The sequence below is a fragment of the Triturus cristatus genome, chromosome 3_1 (assembly GCF_964204655.1).
Source record: "Triturus cristatus chromosome 3_1, aTriCri1.1, whole genome shotgun sequence".
NCBI lineage: Eukaryota > Metazoa > Chordata > Amphibia > Caudata > Salamandridae > Triturus > Triturus cristatus.
The window spans coordinates 718,124,869-718,141,933 of NC_140583.1; the positions used below are offsets into that span (position 1 = coordinate 718,124,869).

The 17,065-nt window shown below is 44.3% G+C and overlaps 1 protein-coding gene across 2 annotated transcripts in view; it reads left to right on the top strand.

Annotated features, from left to right (window-relative positions):
• The window catches only part of LOC146860845 (uncharacterized), a 442,566-nt gene that overhangs the window by 274,541 nt on the left and 150,960 nt on the right, over nt 1-17,065 (top strand). Inside the window, exon 4 of one of the 2 annotated variants that reach the window (XM_085644808.1) lies at nt 7,798-7,882. The exons of the other annotated variant lie outside the window; for it this stretch is intronic. The gene's annotated coding sequence lies outside the window, so the exon portion shown is untranslated. The remainder of the gene's footprint in view (nt 1-7,797; nt 7,883-17,065) is intronic. 2 annotated transcript variants of the gene reach the window in all.

Genomic DNA, 17,065 nt, shown 5'->3' on the forward strand with positions numbered 1-17,065 from the left:
TTAATCTCTCTCTGCCTTCCTCTCTCTGTTTTTCTCTCTCTGTCTCTCTTTCTTCTCCCTCTCTTATCGCTTTTTCTCTACTTTTCCACTCACTCCCTTTCACTCTCTCTTGAAGACTCCCTGTGCCTGCTACGTTTAACATCTACAAGCTAGGGAAACTGACACAGGCACCAGGACCGGCCCTGGGCTTCCACACCCGGCATCCAGAAGTTCCAAAATAAAAGACCTGTCCCGCTCTGTAGATGGCTAGTGTTAGACTTGGCATCCTTTGGTGTGTTTCCCCTCAGTTTTTGCTTTCTGACCTCTCGGTTTTGACTGTTTTTGCTGGCGTAGTGTGTCTGCACACTTTTCTCACTGCTGATCAGTGGTAAAGTGCAAGTGCTCCTGTGGTAAATTTTGTTATGGATTGGTTGTTTCCACTATTGGATATTTGATTTACTTGTTAGTCCCTAGTAAAGTGCACTGAGTGTGCCAGGGCCTGTGAATCAAATGCTACTAGTCGGCCTGCAGCACTGATTGTGCCACCCACGTGAGTAGGCCTGAAAAGGTAACTCAGACCCGCCATTGCGGAGTCTGCGTGCAGTTTGTAACTGCCATGTCGACTTGGCCAGTGCACACACTTGCCAGTCCCTCACCTTCCCTTTTCTTACATATCAGTCACCCCTAAGGTAGGCCCAAGGTACGTCAGTGGGCTGGGTGCAGCGTATGTGAAAGGTAGGACATGCCCTGGTGTTCGTGGCATGTCCTGATAGCGAATTACAACCAATTTCGTTTTTCGCTATTGCAAGGCTATCGGTTCCCCATAGGACAGAATGGGGAGTTTGTTTATAACATCTTATAAACATAACTGGCCCGGGGAATTAGGTAGGAAAATAAAGTTTAGTATGCCTGAAGTCAGAATCTAAAGATGCATCTTTTAGTGAAGGTGATTTTTACATAATGTGTTTGAAAATAACACTTTTAGAAAGTAGGGGGCAGATTAGCATGCCCCTTGCGCCACTTTTGCGTCATTTTTAACATGGGAAAAATGACGCAAAAGTAGCGCAAGGGGCTTGTAAATCTGCCCCTAGGTATTTTCTTGCTCAGTCATCCTGTGTGCCTCTGCTGGAATGTGGATTGCCTGTCTGGGTTTTGAATGGCAGAAGGCTGGGGAGCAGGAGTGGCTCCAGATAGTCTAGGTGGGTCAGGAAAGGGCTGAATAGACCTGGGCTGCAATTGGGGGAGGAGATTTCCTTGCACCTCAAAAGGCCTGGTCTGCCTCTGACCATGCCGTCTCCACCTCCTGCCAGGAAGTCACACCAGAGGAGGCAGAACTGGTTCTGGCTGGGCACAAACACCCTCTGCCTAAGAGATCAAATGATTTTGGGATATAAATAGTGGGGCCCAGACCCCTGAACTTTAGAACTCTTTTGGATCAAGAAGACTGCCAAGAAGAAGAGCTGGAGAAGCTGTGAGGAGGAACTGCCACTTTGCTGTGTGCTTTGCTGTATGGGCCTGCAGTGGCTGCTTCTGTCTTGGGCAGTGAAAGGACTGGACTGAACTTTCTGCAATCTACTTTTGTGAGTTTCTCCAAAGGCTTGAGGTAGAGCTTGCCCCCTGTTCAAGAAGTCTCAGGAACAGCAAAGACTTCAAGCTCTTCTGCCCTCAGCACTGGGGACTGTGTGTTTTGTGCTGCAACAGAGGGAAAAGCAACCCGACGCTGTCTACGACGCCGCTGCCGAATCCGTGTCCTGAAGGCACCGCAGAGGGGACAGGTGCAATGCCGCACCGTGACCCTGGTCTCGCCGAGGACACCATCTGATGCTGCCACAGAGCCACTGCTTTTACCGCGATCTGTGGGCACCGCACACTACACCACTACACTTCGCCCGGCAGCACCCGACGCCTGGCGATGCCTACGCTCATGTGACTTTGAGGGCCCCAGCGACTCCTGCAACGACCTCCGGAACCGACACCTGCGAACGCCATACTTTTGGAAGGTCAACGAGAGGTCGCCAATGGAAGGTCAACGAGAGGTCGCCAACACCCTGCATTTGTAAAAGGTACTGTTTGCGGGTCTTCCCGACACGTAAATGGCCAGCGACGCCGCAGTCAACCAGAACTGTTTGGATCTGTTTGTTCACGATGCCGAGCTAGCCCCGGACAGAGCTATCGACTTTAAGGAACTGTTTTTCAAGGTTATTTTGATAACTGAAGATTTCTAAGTACTGTATTGTGGATTTTTTTATAATTTTTGGTCTTGTCTTAAGTATATAAAAAATTGGATATTTTTCTAAACTGGTGTGGTGTCCTTTTGTAGTGCTTACACTGCATTACTGTTGGTTATGTGCAAATGCTTTACACACTGCCTCTAAGATAAGCCTGACTGCTTGTGCCAAGCTACCAAGGGGGTGAGCAGATGTTATTTTTGGAGTGCAACTCCCTTATCCTGACTAGAGTGGTGTTTTCTGCCTGGCTTTGGCACATGCCCTAGCCTACCAAAAAATCCCATTTCTAACAGGTATTCACAAATGGGCTGATCCTCTTTGGCCCAGTAGTAAAATGGCAATTGCCACTGACAGCACCTGGGAGATCCTTATGTGCTCTCCAGTCTGGTGAGGGTATAGTGATGAAATACAATGCCTCCTCCCATGGACATCAATTCACCAAAATGTCAGTGGTAGCAAAAGGGACATCACATGCCCTTTGACCTTTGTTGTCACTCACACACACATATTAACACATACATACTCTCTGCTTACGTATACACACACATTCATTAATACATATAATCCTGCAAGCATGCACAAAACAAACATTTAAAAGCATATTTTAACTAACCTCATCTGTCAGGAAAAGTAATTTTCCAGCGTTTGTACTACATTTTTAAAACCCTAATAGTGAATAATGTAACATTATTCACAATTAGTATAAAAAGATTGAAAGAAAAGGAGAGCTGGGCCCCAACCGGTGTCCATAAGGGACTAGGTGCCCCAGCGTTCCTGGCACTGATTTCACCACCTTTGAAGCTAAGGGGTCACAAGACGCAAGCCAGGGGACGCCGAAGCCCCTGGCTACCCCTAAATTACGTCCATGCCTCCATCTTGGACAGGAGGGTACTGAGATTCCAAATGAGAGTGGAAGGAGTCAGAGTCTGGCCTGATTACAAAGAATGTCTTCAATGTGGTGGTTGGGTGTGTGTGTGTGCGTGCACATGTGCATTTGTCTATGTGTGTCTGTGTACTTGTATGTGTGTGCGTGGTGGCATGCATGTGTGCTTGTGTGTGTGGGAGCACAAGTCTGCATGCAGTGTATGCCTGTATGACTACTTATCTTTGTGCAGGGCAGGCCTTGGCATATAGACAAGCATGCTTGGCATTAAGGGGCATCTTCGATTTTACAGTGCCAGGCAAACTTCTGGCCTGAGCATAATGATGGTCATTTTTAGCATATTAAGCACATGATGGTGCCCATCCCTGGTCGAGTGGCTCTGGTATATTGGTGGTACATCTTGGTATAAGGTGGGCATCCAGGTCCACTGAGCACAATCCTGGCCATGGCATAATGGGGGTAATTCTTGGCTTATTGTGGACTTCCATGGATCATGATGTCATTGTTATGTGAATGGCCCTAGCATGATAGTAGTAATTATTGACCTATTGTGGGCATCCATGAGTTAGGATACTGATTGATGGGCATGCAAAGCAGAATCAATCCGTGTGTGGTAGCAGTGCACTTAGGTTGTTGATGAAAATAATTCACTGATGTTTGGGCACCACACGTGTCTACAGAAAATGAAAATCTGGTATTTTGTCAATATATTATTTTTTTTTCAATAAAAATGCCAACTTTTTATTTAGGTATTTAGGAAATTAAGATTATTTTTTGGAAATTGAAAATTGTATTGTAAAATGTGTGATGTTTGGGGGACTAAATTATTGTTTTTCAAATAGCTAGGAAAAGCAGATATGTGGGTGATAATCACCGGTGCTGTGTGATACCCCAATCTCTACAAACAGTTAAACCAATATGCTGTCCGGTCTGTGAATTATCTTTAATCTGAGCAATTGCACTGTTGGGTGAGCCTGTAAAATGTGTTTTGCTCTATAGCTTTGGCTTTGTTGGAATTGTTTAAGGAATCTGTGCTGCAAAATGCACCATTTTGTCACTATTTTCTCAAAATTATTTTAGAGCGGTTAAATATGCAACACATCTCTCGAGAGTTTGGCTTGCTTGGTATGCGGTGAAGGTACTGGAGCATTTCATGAGTATCCCTTCAGAGGTTGTAGCCTTTTAGATCATTGTATGTGCAAATTGTGCTGTATAATGTTAAGGATGCTGATTGCAGGATTGGGTTGAGATGCATGAGTAAACTTTTTCTTGCTTATAGCCGCTGAATAGCTGGTGTGCTGCCAATCAGGGGTGGCATGCATTACCAAAGCTATGGGGCACTCAACCCACTTGGACAGCAGGAGTAGTGTGAACTAGAACTGAGGCAAACTGGCATAACTGTTGAAGGGTGTACAGCAGCGCTTAATTTGAACCAGTGGTTTGCGGTGCTCAGCGCCAGCACTTAATTGTCAACTCCGGCGTTTGTAACAGTCAGCCACAAGTTGCCAATGTCTGGCTAATTTAGAGATGACCACAACAACAGGTAGTTATTAATTCAATAAACATTAAAAATAACTATTACCTGTCGCCCAAGCCATTCTTATAGCTTTGGAGGCCTGAAATAGTCTGGTTTGTTACACTTGTTGCAGTTTGATGGTTAGTGGTTGTGTTGTTTATTGGTGGCATGGCAGGGGCAATGTATGGTGCACGCTGCAGTGGCCTCCTGACGAGAGCCCTGGCACTTATTTTATTTTTTTACAAATTAAGCACTGAAGTACAGCATCGTATTAGCTTAGTGTGGGGTGGGCTGCAGCTATTCAAAATGTTACTTTCAGCCTGCATGTCATCAACAGGCGGGAAAGCAACATAACTTTTAGCAGAAATAAAATGGTGGCAGATCGTTAGTGAACGTGTTGAGGTTTTTCCACAACCCAAAATAGCTTCAAAAATAAATTATAGCATTTTTTCCATGAGGAGGTTCACACTGGTTTAAATAAAAACACAAAATGTGCTGAAGAGAATAAAAAATGTGTGGTGTCTGTGGGCACTGTTGGCACTGGCATTTGGTGACGCTCACAGAGGCAGTGGTTGTGCCCGATGCCGTGATCTCATCTTTGGTCATGGTTGGAAGAACACCCCTGGCTATTGGCACTGCCTGTCATTTTGGCAAACCTTCCACTGATGTGTCGGGTGTGCTACCTCCCCCACACCAGTGGGTGACACCCAACTGAACTACAATGTTGAGCTACATTTTGATACATCTTCTTTAGTTTTGGGACAGCTGAATTTGAAAGTATCTGTGTTGATGAGGGAAGAGTCTCTGCATTTAGCTATGGCAAGGGAGGTCATTTACACAATGGCGGCGAGACTGCCAACCAGGTCACTGGCGGCCTTGACCGCTGCTCCTCTGGGACACGATAGCCCCCTGAATTTTGTGTGGCTGAGATCTGACTGCCTTCTGTGCATCTGCTGGGGCATTAGTTTCACAGAGGGTAGAGAGGTATGCTAAGCAGGTGCCCTGTTGGTATGGTCCTGCTTGGCATTTTTTTTTTTTTTTCTAAACAAAACATATAACAAATGGCACTTGGAGTTTTCGCCTCTTGCATGTGGGTCATTTGAATTATTTCCTCTTGGATACCACCAGGCTTTTCCTGATGGTCCTGCACAGGAAACATGTGTGCCAGAAAGACTTTCGTAGGTGAGGTGGGCCTTCGTGCATACATAGGCTGATGGTCATGTGTGGGTTTGCTGCTGGTCGAAGGTTTCTGGTGGTGGAGCCAGCTGAGGCATGGTGCAAGAATTTGGCTTTTCTCTCACATCTAAATGAGACAAGAGAACGGCAGGTTTGGCAGGGTGTAGCGGTGGTCTTGCTCCACCAGACTCAAAATGAGGCCAAAAGACTCTAGAAGGTCAATTTGCCCTTTTCAGCAGCATGCCCTTATGTTTTAATTTTAGCTAATGTTCCAGCTTTAAATCCCAATAATAGCATAGATGTTGAATATTTAATGAATATGGTTTTAAATTAGTTATCTGCATGTAAGGATATTAATATTTGTAAATACAATCAGATTGTTTCCGAGAAGAGTTCCGTGGGTAGGCCATTCTCTAACATCCTTCGAAAGGGATTGAATTGCAATTAATTTTAGAAACCCTATTTATGTCTATAATTTGTTATTTGGGAATCAGTTCTCAGCTATAAAGCAGACCTTTATTATTGGACTACCTCCACGGGCTGTTGAAACAGCCACCAAATCCGGCTACACTCCTAGGGACGCAGTGTGAAAATAATGGTCTAGCAACAGGTGATAACAACATTAATTTATCTAATAGATATTATTACTGTTACTCTCGATATCTGTTTGGGTAGACGGGAGACTGGGGTTCAACAGGAGTGTGATTGTGGATTGCATGGAATGCACGCATAGCCATAAAATACCGTGGATTAACTCTATAAAATCTGTTGCCCGTTCTTTAGACTGCATGGATCTTTTTAACTGGCCTTATCCACATAAAAAGGGCGATCATGGTCTCTTTAAGGAACAAATTTTAAATAAGTTTAAAGAAGACAGGGAAGTCTAGGCGCTGGTGAAAAACTCCAATAGGTCCTATTTACTGCTGAAATCCGTTGTTGGTGTTAAACCTTATCTCACAGCAGTCAAACATCCAAGGGACAGGTCTTTGCTTATTAGATTCTGTCTGGGTTCTATACGTTCAATGACTGTTTCCCACCGGGCCAGTTTGACTCCCCATGCTCTTTTAACCTGTCCTTGTGATGACCATTCACCCCAGACTTTAATTTACCTGGTTTTATTCTGTAAATATTATGAATTCTTACGTAGAAGGTATTTATTACCACTTTTAAAAGAGAGGGGTTTACTCAGTTTCGCCCTGCCATTTTATATTAACAGCTATTATCCGATCAGGAGGTAATGTTGGAGGCTATTAAGTATTGAAAAGGTGCCTTACACTGAAATAAAATAATGTGTGCCTAGTTGACTAGCTTAGGCTGGGTTGCACATTTTTATTAAAGTTTATAAGGACATTAAATGCTCACACACTGTTCCTTGGAATGAACTGTACTGTATCATGTTTAATAAGGCTTTTTAAGATTTTAACATGGCTTTTATGTATATGTTTTTATCTTTTGTGATTATGATATATATATATATATGATATATATATATATACATATCTATTGGAATAAAGATTAATTGAATATCTAATAGATATTCAGTTGTACATAATTAGACCACGGTGGATTGACTTGAACCACTAGTAAACCCAAACCCATTAAGCAAATTATCTTTTGATATAATCACATTGAGAAATTCCATTTCTAATAGCGGCTCACAGTTCACCCATAATTATATTACCCTCAGTAGCTGGAATATTGCGGACATTCATTCAAATCCTAGGTAGCCTGACTAGGTTTTTATGATCAATAACTATGATATGGTTTTGTTGCAGAAACCTGTTAAATTATCCTGGTGTTCTTAGATGGGTTTATTTGTTTTTCTATTCCTGCTATCCTATCAATTTCAGGGAGAACCAAAGGAGGTTGTTCTGCATGATTCAAATTGTCATTACTTATTTGAACACTGTTGGTGGGGAGTTTCAAGCATTTTTAATAAATGGACTGAACAATTCCAATTTGTTTTTAATTAATTTGTACCACACCGCCTCCTTTGGATCTCACCCTCCCTCCAGGAATTCAGAGAGAAACTCAAAACCTGGCTTTTTCGACTGATTTCACTCGACCAGCAGAACCCCCAGCTCCTGGATACCCTTGCAGGTGATTAGCAATGCTACAAAAATCCTGATTGATTGAACAATAGTTTCATACATTTGAAAAAATTCTAATTTTCAACTGTTATTCAATCGTATAGTTTACCTCTCCACAAAAAGTCTTCCAATCCTCACCCGAGTTTGCTAATTTGTGGTAATTTTAGCGCAAGATAAAGTGTTAATAATGATATCAGCTCATTTTGTAATATTTACAAAACACCATTATTTCTGGTTGTGCATGTTACAAAGGTAATGCTTTAGAAGATTAAATTCTAGTTCGGGAATTTAATACATTTTTGTATGAGCTCCTCCTTACTATAGATTATATTTTTATGTGTTGTGGCTTTCCGATCTATTACCTAAGCATTGATATCTTGGATGCTAATTATGGTCATCATTAACCCTTAACTCTGGCCTTTATGCCTTCTTCAAGCAGCATTCGTAAATATGTTGACTATTTATGTTCACTATCAACTCAACACAACCGCTTGAGGTTAGTATAAAATCTCCCTTCTCCATCAGCATTTTGGAAGAAATTGGAGGAATCCGATCTCCACATTTGCTTGTCTTGCTCTTCTGATACAAAAAGTTCCTTAAAAATCAAAGCACTCTAGATGGTTTGATGCCTCATGCTCCATGCCGGCACTTAGCACTTGCTAGTGGATAATTTTTGTGTTTAGATGTTCTTAGATAGTCCTGGCACGATTTTGTATTTTTGCAATATACGGGGATCTTTTCCCATATTGTCATCAGTTACACGATAAGGGTTAACATCGACTATTCTAACCTAGGAATAAACTCGATCTCTAGATGTGTTCCTTGTTAATCATCAATATACTGATATATGGATCTTGTCTTTTGATTGGGGTGCTAATGTACGATTTTTAAGACATTAATTTGTTCTTCCCCCTTTTTATTCAGGCAATGCACTTATCTTGTGCTGTATGATTATGGCGTTACTGAATTGGTTATCCTGATGCTTACTCTTGCTTCTGAATGGATATTCCTTGTTTATCAGGTTATTATATGATGTCCAATTTTGGGGAGATCGTGCACTCGTGGTTTTGAATATCTCCGCATGCTGGGAATTGTAGTTCTATCCTTTGCCTTCATTGTCACGTGAGCACATAGCTAAACTATCTACTTTTTGGGAGATGGCTTCTGTACCTGTTACGTTGTGCTATTATCATGCGTTTACATGTGGAGCTACATATTGAATTACACTGATCTGTGGTGTCTAGGGATGTAAGATTTGGTCACTTTTAATGTATACAATTTTTTGTATGTATTGTAGCACATTATACGTCACTGTTCTTGGGTGCTCTGCATCACTGCTTGAACAGCATTGATGCACATTTTGTAAATTTTTCTTTTTTATCTTTTTTCTTTTCTTTTTCTTTTTGTGGCTTTACTATTTTAAGCCAGACACTTGTGGTAGGTTAAGTCTAATAAGACTCAAAATCTCTATTTTATTTTGGTTTGATTGTGTTAATTTGGTCTTTCAGCCCTGATGAAGTTGAGGTATTACTCACCTGTTGACAAAATATGTGTTGGCTGAATTTTTCTCTTAAACCATTTGTGTTTGAAATCTTCATTGGTTATGTGAAAATCAATCTTTCTTGATCTGAAGACCTTTTGGATTACACCTCATTTTGGCCCGAACATAGATTAAAGTGGACATAAATTACTTAATTTCGGATCGACATTATAGTTTTTCTTACCTTTTGAGTGCTCAGATCATTCTGTTGATTTTGTTTGCTCCTCGGTTTACGAACATATTCGGGTTGTTTGGTAACCGACCCTGGTTTCCTGTGAGCATCATTCTAGATACTTCTTGGGCTGCAACACTTTCCCCACAATCATTGCAGAGTGCCTATTGTTGTTGTTGTGACCTAGTTACCAGATAATCATAGATCTTTAGGAGAGAAATCTACTGTATGGATTGTGGAAGTTTACAAGCTTCAGATTGACCTGATTTTTGGTTATGGGGCTGGAGTGTGAGGATTTGCCAATACTAAGTCTTTACAGGTTGAAGAGAACCGATTTCTTTGGCATCTTCTCTCACTGCCACCTTATACTTCCAATTACTTATTTCATGCTAGGAATTTTGTATTTGGAGGACCTAATCAAGGTTGCCCCCTTAATGTTATGGATCTTGATTTGGTCTAATTGCCAAGTGATTCTTATTCAGAAAATGATTAATGACTGTTTATCTTGTGACAAAGGTCTAGAAATTCTGTGGTTGTCACACATAGATGACATTTTTTTAAAATTGGATTGTTTGTTCTCTGTTTTTGAATCATTCTGCTATTATAAAGAAGGGCAAACAAAGGGTGAAAAATATGTTATTTGAAAATATGCATTTTCTAAGTAAGGGAGAAGAATTAACCAAGCCCTCTTTAAGATACGTTATTTTAAAGCCCCGTGAACTTTATTTGAAGTTGGTTCTATGGTACTTGGAAAGTGCTTAACTTTGTTGATTTGTGTCTGGTGCTATTCGGTGCGCACTGTTCCTCTTTAGGGAAATGCAGTACTTCTGGCATCTGCGTTGTCCCTGTGTTGGAGTTTTAAGTCAGTCTCTGTTACATTTAACATTTTTGTAAATATTACCACGTTTTTACAAAATGCCTGTTATTGCCTCTTCTCAGATTGTATAACTTTAAAAGATGTCAGATTGCCTTATGTTTCCTTCAGATATTAAGAGATGAGGTTACCTTTTTTCTGTTGGTGCTGTTCTGAAATCTGCGGCACAAACTCCCAATCTGATGCTTTTTTAAATGTTATATATTGAATTTTATTGTTACTTTCTATACTTTTTACGAATGTTTTTAATATTCTAAATACATTTTTTCTTGACTTGACTTGCCTCTGGAGGTTTTAGATCTTGTCCCTTTTAAGCTAGACACCTTGAGGTTTTTGAAATAAAAACCGTCTTTCTGCTCCTACTAAACCAGTGTTGATTTAAGAGTCTTCCTTGATTGAGCATTCAATGGAGTGGAAGACGGCTCCCCCCGACACCGAGGCATCTCATGCTGCAGACAGTGAAGGCAGAACTCGAGCATATGAGCTCTTCATTACTACGTGCGTTGCCCCAGTACCGGCGGCTGCGGTTCCAGCAGCTTGTCTGTGCAAAGGAAGTGATTCTGGCCAGCCGCCATCACCGTTTTGTTTACAGTCAAAAGCAGATGAGAAACAAAGCAACGAATCGTGACTCTTTTTCTCCAATGTCTACAGCATGGCTCACATAGGATGTCCCAGATGTAAAATGGCGTCTCTTTAATGTGCCTCGTAGACTATGGGGGGAGAAATTGGCCTAACGGCCAGAGCTGCCAACTTTGGAGCTTGGGAACTGGATTCGAGTCTCGGCATTGGCTCAACATCCTGTGATTCTGGGCAGATCACTTAATCTCTCTTTGCCTACCCAAAAAGTAATGTGTCCTTGTGTAATGTAACTGGTACTCCAATACCTTCGGATAGAGTTTGCGCTATATAAAACTGTAAAAAAATAATAAGTATAGGACATTTTGTGCTATGTGCTGAGAGTGCAGAAGGACCCAGACATGGAGGCGGAAAGTACTCCAGAACAAATCATAGACGGCTAGCAGAGTGGCAGTGCACTCCACAGAATCGTGCAGGTGTGCTGTGTGCAGGCGCGCAACACCCATTGGACTCAAAGGGCTTCAGCCCCCCCCCCCCCGTCGTGTGTCGCAGCCGGGGATGAGACAGCTTCCCGGGCACACACACAGCCGCACCCGAGCACTTAAAAGGTCTTTAAAAGACCATTTGCATGTTAATGAGGCCTCGCTGTTGTTTCACCCCTTCTAAGAGCCCCTGCAGCTCCACTCAGCCTATTGCTTAAAGATTCAGCCCCCCCCCCCGAAATTTTGTCTTAGCCCCCCCCGAAATTTGGCTCTAATTGCGTCTCTGGCTGTGTGCATTCGAGTTGTGTGCAGCGTGTGTAGGGTAGGCAGCTCATCTCAGTGGCACCTACGTGGAAAGAGTTGTCGCCGTTAAAAACAAGAGACAGCTTGCACCAGAGACGTTTTAAGGCATGGGCAAAGTGGGCTCTGGCCCAGGGCCCCAACCTTTCAGGGGGCCCCCTGATAGAGCCAGCTTTGTTCTGCATGGAGTCTTGCCCTGATGACCTTGAATAATTTTGAAACAGATTGTTGTAAATTGTGTTTTTCCTTCATTTATTTTTCATGTGTGAGAGACTATTAAAGACATTTTGCAGACAAATGTGTTTATTTCATGTAAGAACCATATAAAAAGTTTCTTTTGGGGTGTGTCCACCATGGCGGTGGAGTTGACCGCAGCCATCCTAGCTCTGCCGTTTGTGCAGGCCAAGAAGCCAGGGAGGCGTCAGAGGCACGTCTGCCTGAAGATCCAAGGTGAACCCCCACCATAAGTTTGGCCGCCTCTGGCGATTGGTTGGATTCATGGACCCCTAGGCTGCCTGGAGACCGGGTGGGCTGCCTGCCAGGCGGCCACATATGGCGCCGCAGCATCTGCCCCTAAACCTGGTGGTCGGGCCGGGGACCCCGTGAATGCTGTGACGACCGGAGACCAAAACTGGGACTCCTAGAGTCTCCCGTCGCTAAGGGAGAGGCCTGCAGGGGACAAGGGCACTCTACTGCGAGCCTTCTGCTGTCCGGAGGGAGCGGGCTGTCCTGTCCCTGTGAAGCTACACGTGGGCCCTACCACTGACTGGGTTGTCCTGCGAGAGTTGTGGAGAATGCAGGCAAACGCCAGGTCTATCACAGGATGACTGGAGGGGTGCCCCCCTCAATTTCTGAAGCCCGTATCAGCACCCTGTTGTTCTCTGGGCCTTTTTGATGAGCCAGTGGAGGCCCCTGCGTTAGCGGCGGTGGCAACAGAAGTGATTGCTGGGGTGCTGAGCTACGGCTGCTGCAGGTGGAGTGCCTCATAGGGGACGACGGCTTGCGACAGCAGCCTTCTGTGGTCTGGGGAGAAGAACACTGTCCTGTCCCTGAGAGTCGTGTTTGCTGTCCCTGGCTCTGGGTGTGACCTTAGGGATCTCCCATCAAACTTGAGGTGAGAGAGCACGGTTTCTAAAGAGGATGTGCCACATGGCTGCGCTGTAAGGTAGCAGCGGAAGGGACCAGTGCTGTAGCGACCAACGGCCATGAGAGATTATACTTTTGAACGGTAAGCGGCCATGTCGACCCATCGGACCACTATGAAGGACATGTCGGTAAAGGATATGTTCACCAAGACCTCTACAAAAAGATCCAGCTGGCAGACTTGGAGAACAGATCTAGGCGCCCCAACAAGCCGTCACGGGTAACCTAGAGGACTTTGTGTTCTGCCTCTTCAAGCAGGTTGCTCCATCGCTGCCGGGCCAGGATATCATTTTTGACCGTACTCATCACGCGGGATGGCCGACTTCTGGACCGGGCCAGCCACAAGACATACTCACTTGCCTCCACTATTACCGACAGAAAAAGGCCATAATGATGGCTGCATAAGATTTGAAAGATATTGAATTCGAGGGCCTCCGGATTTGGCTGTTTCAAGATCTATCCCCAATTACACTCCAGAGACACAGATCCCTCAAACCCATCACAGTCTTTCTGCAGCTTCATGTACAAATGGGGTCACCCTTTCCTCTTCCAATTCGTCTGGCGAGACGAAGTCCGAGTGATCTGGACTCTGGACAAGGTCAGCAACCTGCAACCTGCTGGACATCCCGAAGCTGGGCCACTACTTTTTGCGCTCTACATGGAGCCATTTGCTGAAAGAATAAGGCTTTCTCGACTCATCTCTGGGGTCGGAATGGGAGGCAGGGAACACAAGATAATGTTATATGCTGATGACGTGCTTCTCACGCTCACAGAACCTCGCACCTCGCTAGATGCGGTTCTGTTGAGACGGAGGAGTTCTGAGCAGCCTCCTGTTTTAAAATCAACCCTCAGAAGTCCCTGCTCCTAGGCCGAACCGTCCCTGACATTGAACGCTCTCGGCTACAGGGCAAATACCCATACCAATGGCCAGACAACAGCATCTAGTACCTCGGTCTATGCATGCACTCCACAACTACAGCCACTGCTGCTTATAATTATGGGACCCTCCTAGTACTTACGAGGCACGATCTCGCCAAATGGAAGACCCATAAGCTTTCATGGATGGGCCACATTGCAGCAATTAAGATGACACTCCTGCCTAAGCTCCTTTACACCATGCAAACACTGCCCCTCCAGCCCCCTCCAAGGGTCTTGGATAGGATACAATCCCTCCTGTGGGACTTTATTTGGGAAGGCAAGCAAGCACGTATATCCAAGGCCTGCACCTACCTTCCCTTGGCTGCTGGCGGCTTGGGTGTTCCGAACCTGCGGTGTTATTATCTGGTGGCGCAGCTCGGCTACATGGTGGAATGGTCCTGTCCATTCACTGAAAAGCATTGGTGCTTCATTGAGCAGGCCATCTCAGCCACCCATATTTGGAAGATACCTTGGTTGCTGAAAGCACACAGACCCTTGGGCGTGTATGTCTCCCCAGTCATGCGGGCCACAGTGAGGGTATGGGATAAGGTACAGCAACAACATGGGCTCTCCACTCCAATATCGTCATAAACTCCTGTGATTGGTAACCCAGACTTTCCACCAACACTCACAGGGGCAGCATTTAAGATCTGGCAGGAAAGTGTACAGGCGACATGTTTGACGCTGATGGCCTTATGGATTTCCGCACTTTGCAAATCCACTACAATCTACCACAATCGACACAGTGGCAATATCTAATGTTGGCGCACTGGGGTTCTCAGCCCTGGGTCCCCCCGCATGCCAGTTGACCTCTGATGGCATTCGAGAAGTGGATCCTCACTAGAACCTCGGATACCGAGCTATTCTCAGACATTTACGCCTTCTCGGTAAAACCGATCCGCCCCTTAGCCTCGCAGGCCCGCGCCTGCTGGTAGAGAGAATGCGAGCATACTTTTACAGATAAGGAATGGAATGACATACTCCACAGAGCGCGCTCCTCAGCACTGAACACCACTAGTAAAGAGATGCTCCTCAAGATCGTTTATTACTAGTATCACATGCCTGACAGAGTGGCGGCGTGGAACCAGTCCGGTGACGGTAGATGTTGGCTCCATTGTGAACATCAGGGCACCCTCATGCACATACTCTGGCACTGTCCCAAGTTGGAACCCTTCTGGTCCAAGGTCTTGGACTTGGTCAACAGTATATTCCAAACTGACATTCCCAAATTCCCAAGCTACATACTCTTAGGCCTTCCCAATCCCCTTACACCAGCTGCGCTCGCACGGAGGTAGAGTGATCACCTTGCTGCTGGGTGCAGCGAAACAACTCCTGCTTGTGAAGTGGGGAAGGGACACAGTGTCGACACACCTGGATTGATTACATAAGGTCTGGGGCATACTGGTCATGGAAAAGCTGACAGCTATAGCCACACAGCAATTGCCTCGCTTTGTTAAAATGTGGCACCCCTGCATACAATATTTGTCGGATGAATTCCGAGAATTGCCCTATGCTCAATATTTGAAAATCCTATGCTTAACGACACAAACACCAGAGGTGGATACATGATGCACCAGAGTCAAAGAGAAGCCATAATGTAGACTCCATTCCAGCGACTGCCTTCCCTCCTCCCCTCTTGTGCCTGACCTTTTACTCCTTTAGTTCTATTATTGTTATTAAATGACATTCACTGTATGCAAGAAGTTCCATCGCCTCCGGCCTGTGGATGTAGGTGGCTCGTAATGTGATGTAATGTGTTAAATAATAAAGAGATGTTAATCCTAAAAAGTTTCTTTTAAATCAATACAGGAGAAATGGGAGGGTGTGACAGAGATTATTTGCAGTAATATTAGTGAGCTGCTGCTGTGTTAAGATACTGAAATCACACATCACTATCCCTGAATATTAGAGGTACACACATTCAGAATTTGACCAAAGAGGGCATGAAAGGTGAAACCGGATGATAAAAACAAAGTTGCTCTGAATAGGGGCCCCCAAAATACATTTGGCCCAGGGCCCCCCAAATCCTTAAAACGCCCCTGGCTTGCACGGCTATCACAAAGTGCTTGGAGGAATGTTGTATACTGTATTTTTACGAGGAGCGTTGCTGTTCCTAGCTTCGCTGCAGGTTCACTCTATGCCGCACTGGTGAAATTGGCAAAACCAAACCTTACAATGTAACTTATTTTTAAGAATCAAAACCCTGGTTGTGATCCGTGCGAGTTTTTGGTTGTTATCGACCTCACAGACATGTATGCCAGAGTTGAACATGCTAGAGCGACATCTGCCTTCACTGGGGTAGATGTTTCTAAACCTGGTATTTTCTACTATGTGATAAATCTGTGGTGTAGTAGTGCCATCTGGTGGCTATTTTCCGTTCATTTATGATTCTCCATAATTTTATAAAATAATAGCATTTCAAGTTACCACAGAAAGCCTCTCTTGGCTTTGAAAAGAAAAGCGGGAGATTGCTGCTGTGTTTCCATTTCACCTACTTGTATTTCTCGTCCGTCTAGCCAGTCTCTCTCTTTATATCATCTAGAGGATAGATCGAGGAGAGGAGCTGGCCTAACGACTAGGGTGGTCGACCTCCAATCTGTAGAACCGGGTTCCAGTCTCGGTAATGATGCTGAACATCCTGTGATTCTGGGCAAATCACTTAATCTCCCCCTGCCTGACAGCAATGAATGTGTCCTCATATAACACAACTGGTGCTATGTAAAGCGCTCTGATACCCGATACCTTCGGGGCAAGTTCACGCTATATAAAACTCCATAAAATAAAAATAAATCTATCTGTACCTTACCTCACTATGGGGCATATTATCAAGCATGGCGTTAAAATTATCGTCGCTTTAGAGGCACAAAACTGCCGCTAAAGCGGCGATAATGGGCTTGATAATATGCCGCAGAGAATTCCAATAGAGGCCCATGTTGACACCAGAACATGGGCTTCTATTGGAATTCTCAAAGGCATATTAATAATATGCCCCCAAGTCTCTCCATATATACCTTGCTTAACCTCTTTCGTAACCCTCTCTGCTTCACCCTTTTCTCACCTTTTTACCTCATTCCTGTGTCTGTCTAACATCTCACTAGCTACCTTTTTCTCACTTCCTAACCTCCATATTTACTTCCCCATTCATTTACTACCTCACCCTTTTACCTCCACTGTCTCCCTTTCTACCT